Source organism: Nanorana parkeri, unplaced genomic scaffold (assembly GCF_000935625.1).
Source record: "Nanorana parkeri isolate BGI_ZX_2015 unplaced genomic scaffold, ASM93562v1 scaffold98, whole genome shotgun sequence".
NCBI classification, from domain to species: Eukaryota; Metazoa; Chordata; class Amphibia; order Anura; family Dicroglossidae; genus Nanorana; species Nanorana parkeri.
In genome coordinates, this window is record NW_017306366.1 from 2,458,645 (window position 1) to 2,464,444 (window position 5,800).

Genomic DNA, 5,800 nt, shown 5'->3' on the forward strand with positions numbered 1-5,800 from the left:
ACGTCCGGGGGAAACATAGTAATGGCACGTCTGAGAGGCGGAGGCCCGGGCCGCCATGTTGGATGTGGGAAGTGCGCTCTCGTAGTGACGTGGTATTGGAGATGAAAGTTCCTAAGTCCGGATGAGGTGATTGCACCTGGACACGTAATCGCTTTATACGTTTCTGGGTGTTCACAGTATAAAACAAATAAAAAAGATGATAGATAGAAACCTTTAAGAAGGGTTAAACTGTCCAGATATGTTTATTAAAAACGACCCTGTATTCTACAAATGAAACTTGACATAGAAGCAAATTGTGAGAGAAGAATAATACATTTGCAGTTGGTGGTGACTGAAACCCACGCTCACAGGGGGCTCATTCAGAATAGTCTGCTGTGTTGAGGAGTGGCTAGACTGCACATCTGGATGCAGCAGCACTATGTGCTATGGCCGCACACAAACTGGACGATTAGCTGCAGCCATGGACTCATCCAGGGCCAGTCAGAGGCACGGGTGGGCAAACTCCGGCCCTCCAGCTGTTGTGGAACTACAGACCTATGCATTTTGTCGCTCAAAGCTAAGCTCGACAAAACGCTCAAGACAAGGAATCCCATTCATTTCTATGCAGGGCAGCCATCAGGGAGGTACGGCCGATACTCATGTAAGGGGCCCGGGCAGCCTGGGGGCCCGCCCAGGACCCTTACATGAGTATCGGCCGATGGTGAAAAACGAGGAGGCGGACGGGCCCCTGCAGCGGAGGCCTGGCCCTAGCAGAGCAGGGTCCCAGCATTGCCGCTCTATCGGCTTCGAGACAAGCTGGGGCCCCATCAGCGACGCTGCTCGTGACGTCACTTCCGGCCAGTCCAGCGGCAGAGGAGGCCTGGTGTGCAGGTAAGAGGAGCTAGGAAGGAGGGAGGGGGATGCAGCCCTGACCAGCCTACCTTAGAACCCCTTCAGAGCCCACTATAGACAGTCTCAGATGGGCTGTGCAGCATCTATGGTGGGCTCTGTAGGGTCACTTTCAGGTGAGTCTAGCGCGTCACTAAGCCCTGCGTCCAGCGGGTCACTAAGCCCTGCGTCCAGCGGGTCACTAAGCCCTGAGTGCAGCACATCACTAAGCCCTGAGTGCAGCACATCACCAAGCCCTGCGTCCAGCGGGTCACCAAGCCCTGCATCCAGCGGGTCACTCAGCCCTGCATCCAGCGGGTCACTCAGCTCTGGGTCCAGCGGGTCACTAAGCCCTCTGGTGGGGCGGGGGGCCCGGCCCAAAGCCGTGTAAGGGGCCCCAAAATTTCTGATGGCTGCACTGTTTCTATGGTCCCTGTTCACAGCTGAGCATTTTGTCACACAAAGTTTCTAACTGAGGTCTATGGGAGAAAAAAGCACTGTAGTCTGGCAGAAAGTAGCTCATGTACTTTTTCCAGTGACAGGCATTTTTCTGCTTGCGACAAAAGGTGTGAACAGGGGCCATACAAATTAATGGGATTCCTTGCCTTGAGCGTTTTGTCACGTATAGCATTGATGACAAAATGGCTAGGTGTGAACGGAGCCTAAGTAGGGTTGCCACCTGTCCGGGATTCGCCCGGACAGTTCGTTTTTTGAGTCCTGTGTCTGGGTTTCAGGCCAGCTGACACCCGGACACAAGACACTAAGTGCCGATACTGGCACTTTAAAGTTTTTGACAGATGCATCTGCCGTGGTCCTCAGCAAGCGCGGGACCTCAGGCAGCCACATCTGCCTGAAGCCACATCTTCCTGTGAGCCGCAGGCCCACGCATCCTCTCCTCCGTCTTCCAGACACCACGCTGCCTTTCTACGGACCCTTGGTGGGACACCGCATAGCCTACCTGAGACCCTACACAGCCACCTGAGAGTGCGCATAGCACACCTGAGAGTGCGCATAGCACACCTGAGATTTCACATAGCCCACCTGAGAGCACGCATAGCCCACCTGAGAGCCCGCATAGCCCACCTGAGAGTCCTCACAGCCCACCTGAGAGTGCATGCAGCTCACCTGAGAGTCCTTGCAGCCCACCTGAGAGTGTGCACAGCCCACCTGAGAGCCCACAGAGTACATCTGAGAGCCCGCATAGCCCACCTGAGAGCCCACACATCCTCCTGAGAGCCTGCACAGTCCACATGAGAGCCCGCACAGCCCACCTGAGAGCCTGTACAGTCCACATAAGAGCCCAGCCCGCACAGCCCTGGTGAGAACCCGCACAGCCCACCTGAGACCTTGGAGACATCAGGGCACCACCCTGGAACACAGAGAATGTAGCTTCATACCGGTATTATTTTGTATTCCTGTATAATGTATTGCTGGGATTTGTAGTCCTCTATAGCCAGTCTCCTTACTCCCTCCCTGGCTGCCTCACCTTGCTCTCTCTTCCATATTCCCCCCCCCCAAAAAAAAAAAGAATTGCAGCACGTGGCGCTAGAGTGTTTGGGTTTCACTTGAAGAAAAGGTGGCAACCCTAAGCCTAATAGCAAGGAACTGCACATACGATCAGTGGTCCAAAACTGGCCACGTGGCTGTTTGCACACAACATGTGCACGGGGCTAATTTTTCCACCAACAAGAATTGCAGATTCTCACCAGCGATCGTCCCAGCTCTTCTTACGGCTATGTTCTCATGGCCGACCTCTCACACTAGCAACCTGTGGCTCTTTCACCCCTCTGCTGCGGCTCCCTGTCCAGGTGTTCAGGCCTGAAATGTCACTTCTATCCGACTTTGTGAGTGGGGTGGAATGTAAGATCGCACTCACAGAGTCAGATAGAAGTGACATTGTGAGGGGTCTGGGCAGCCTGGGGGGCCTCTTACATGAGTATCAGCTGTACCAGGGGCGGCATGGCAAAGGTGACAGGGGAGGGGGTGGAGGAGGCCAGGCCCCAGCAGCTGCAGGTAAGAGGAGTTGGGAGGAGCTACAGGGAAAGGGGCCCCGGCAACCAGCCCACCTGAGGCCCTGCAGAGCCCACCATAGAGAGAGTCTCACATGGGCTGTGCAGGATCTATGGTGTGCTCTGCAGGGTCATTCTCAGGTGGGCTGTGCGGGGTCTCAGGTAAGCCCCGAGTCCAGTGCGTTACTAAGCCCAGAGTCCAGTGTGTTACTAAGCCCACATATACCTATATACATGCTATACATAGCATAAAGGTAAAAAAAAAAACAATATATGCCGTGTTATCTTCATTTTAGATATCAAAAGGGTTTTGTGGTTCCCGGTGTTTTCTTTTCTGTGAGAAAAGGGGTCCTAATGGCTCTTTGAGTGTTTAAGGTTGCTGACCCCTGCACTAGATAAAGAAAGTACTGGCTTGTAGTCCATTTTAAGATGCAGGTGTATGAATGGCAGCTTAGACCCACATGTGCAGCTGATGGATTTGAAGTGCTAGAATGCGCCAGCACAGTTTGAGGCCCTCTATAGGTGTTCCAGGCAGCGTCATTACCATGGACTACAGCACAGCAATCAGTGTATATCTGTGGCATTGCAGCCAGAGCCAGTCAGCTCAGCAAGGACAAATTGACCCAGACAGCTGTGCCACCACACTATTCAGCCAAAACCACTTTCTACATTCCCAGAGTGCTTTGCATCTCTTTACCTGCTGCTTGATGTGATGCAATCTTGATTTCTCAAGACTACGTATCCCATCATGCATTTCTTCCAGCAAGCAATGATAATGTTACATTGTTCAGATGCTGAGTTCTAGTTCAGAAAGTAAGCTCTGTGAGAGTTGTAACGTGAGGAAGTGCATATCGACAGGGCTGAGTGAAATTGTGTCAGTGCATTGATGAAGTACATTCTATGAGCATCTTCAATAAGTAAGTTTAAAAACTTCTCGATTGCTATGGTTATTAGGAGTGGGAGAGAACTTATAGAAACTCAAGATAGGGACCAAAGATGGGGGCCCCACATACTGCATCGGTTTCTCCTTCCTAGGTTAGGTTGCTATGACAACCAAAGCCATAATAAAGACTTTTTTTCATCGCACTGCAGCGGAATAGAACAGATCCCAACGCACATATACAGAATGTGAAACCGCACCTGCATGGTATTGCTCCACAACACACCAGTTTGAATACTCGGCGGGTTGTGGTGTGCTGCGCTTCCAAAAACAGTGGACAGTGGACTTTTTTTGGGTGCTAAGTTGTAATGACAGTCTATAGAAAATGTATTGGCTGCCTGAACACAATGGGGCGAATTTATCAAAACTAGAGCAAACAGAATCTGGAGCAGTTGTGCATCAGCTTCGATCTTCAGTTTGTTCAGTTAACATTTGAAAATGAAATAGAGAAGCTGATTGGTTGCCATGCACAGCTGCTCCAGGTTTTGTCTGCTCCAGCTTTGATACATTTCCCTCAGTGTGTGCCAACGCACAAAGAAAACCCCACACACGTTAACATGTGTTCTTTAATGAATTGTAAGTGTGAATGGGTTGTAACTCCCAAAATGTAGGACACAACTCAGATGTAAAAGGATGTTATAGAAATTTAGATGATCTTCGAAAAACAACTTGGAAGGAGCTCAAAGAAATGTTGAGGGAAAATTTGGGGGACTTTGGAAGAAACTCAGCTCAGAAGTGAGTTACTACACAAAGCCTTAGGTAGATACAGGTAGATAGGGATTGGTAGGGAGCCAAAGCACTTTCATAGCACTCCATGCTATGGGGGCCAAAGGCACTTGTATGTGAGACAGGAGATCCAGGGCGAGAACCACCAGCTGCCATCATTTGTCTTAAAGGAGAACTATGGGGTTAAGGCTTTTCCCCATAGTTCTCCTTAGGGTAACGGGAGGACACAAACTAGCGTCCTCTCGTCACCCTAGGCTCAGTATACCGCTGAGACGCCGCAGTGCACGCGGTATACTGAGACGCCGCAGCTGAAGCGGATCCCGACAATTATGCCGGGATCCGTCCAGCTGCGTGACTACTATCTAGAGGCAGAGACAGCTGTACCCGCCCCCTCCCCATCCGTGCCGCCAGTCAGCGCTGGTGGATCGGACCGGGGAGGGGGGAATCCAGCCCCTCCCGTCACGGCAGAGAGCCGTGACAGGATCGAGAGGTGAGCGAACGCCGGTATGCGTTCGCTCACCTCCCGATCTACTGAGCCGACCTGTGACAGTCTCATTGTCACAGGTCGGCTAGAACTATGAGGGGAGTGAAAAGCACTCGCCTCATAGTTCTCCTTTAAGGATTTTTTGTCCTGTTGAAGAAGAAATTTTTGTTTCTGTTGGTTTTTTTTTCTCGTTTTTTTTACCTACCCTAAATCTTTGCCAATAAAGTTTTTTAAAAGAAATATTGGACTTGTTCTCTTATTTCTTAATCACTTTAAATGTTTTCAAAGTTTTATGTTTTTAAGCTGAATGTGTGAGGAATTATAGCATCCTTGGACATAGTTCTCAGTTTGTCTTAACAATGTAATGTTTATGGTAATAATGAAAAGCCCAGCTGTGAGTTGTAAGTGAAGTATTTTAGTAGTTTTTATTTTTTGTATTTATATAGCGCCAACATATTACGTTTTGCGTAGTACACATTCATATCAGCCTTAGAATAATTCCACTGTTGTACGGTGGTTTGTGTGCAATGTAAGCTAGGGCCATTGTTCTTAGGGCAACTGATACCCTCAGAGCAATGGTGCCTCCTTCACCCCCTGCATTGTTTAACCAACAAGACATTTCGACACATACAATTTGCAGGGCCCTTCGAATATTTGTGAATGTTCATTTTGGGTGAGTAATGCCAAAAACGAATGTTCCTAATATATCTTTTTTTTCCCCAGTTTGAATGTAGTATGTTATAATAATATTATTCATAATAATTATAGCCACCT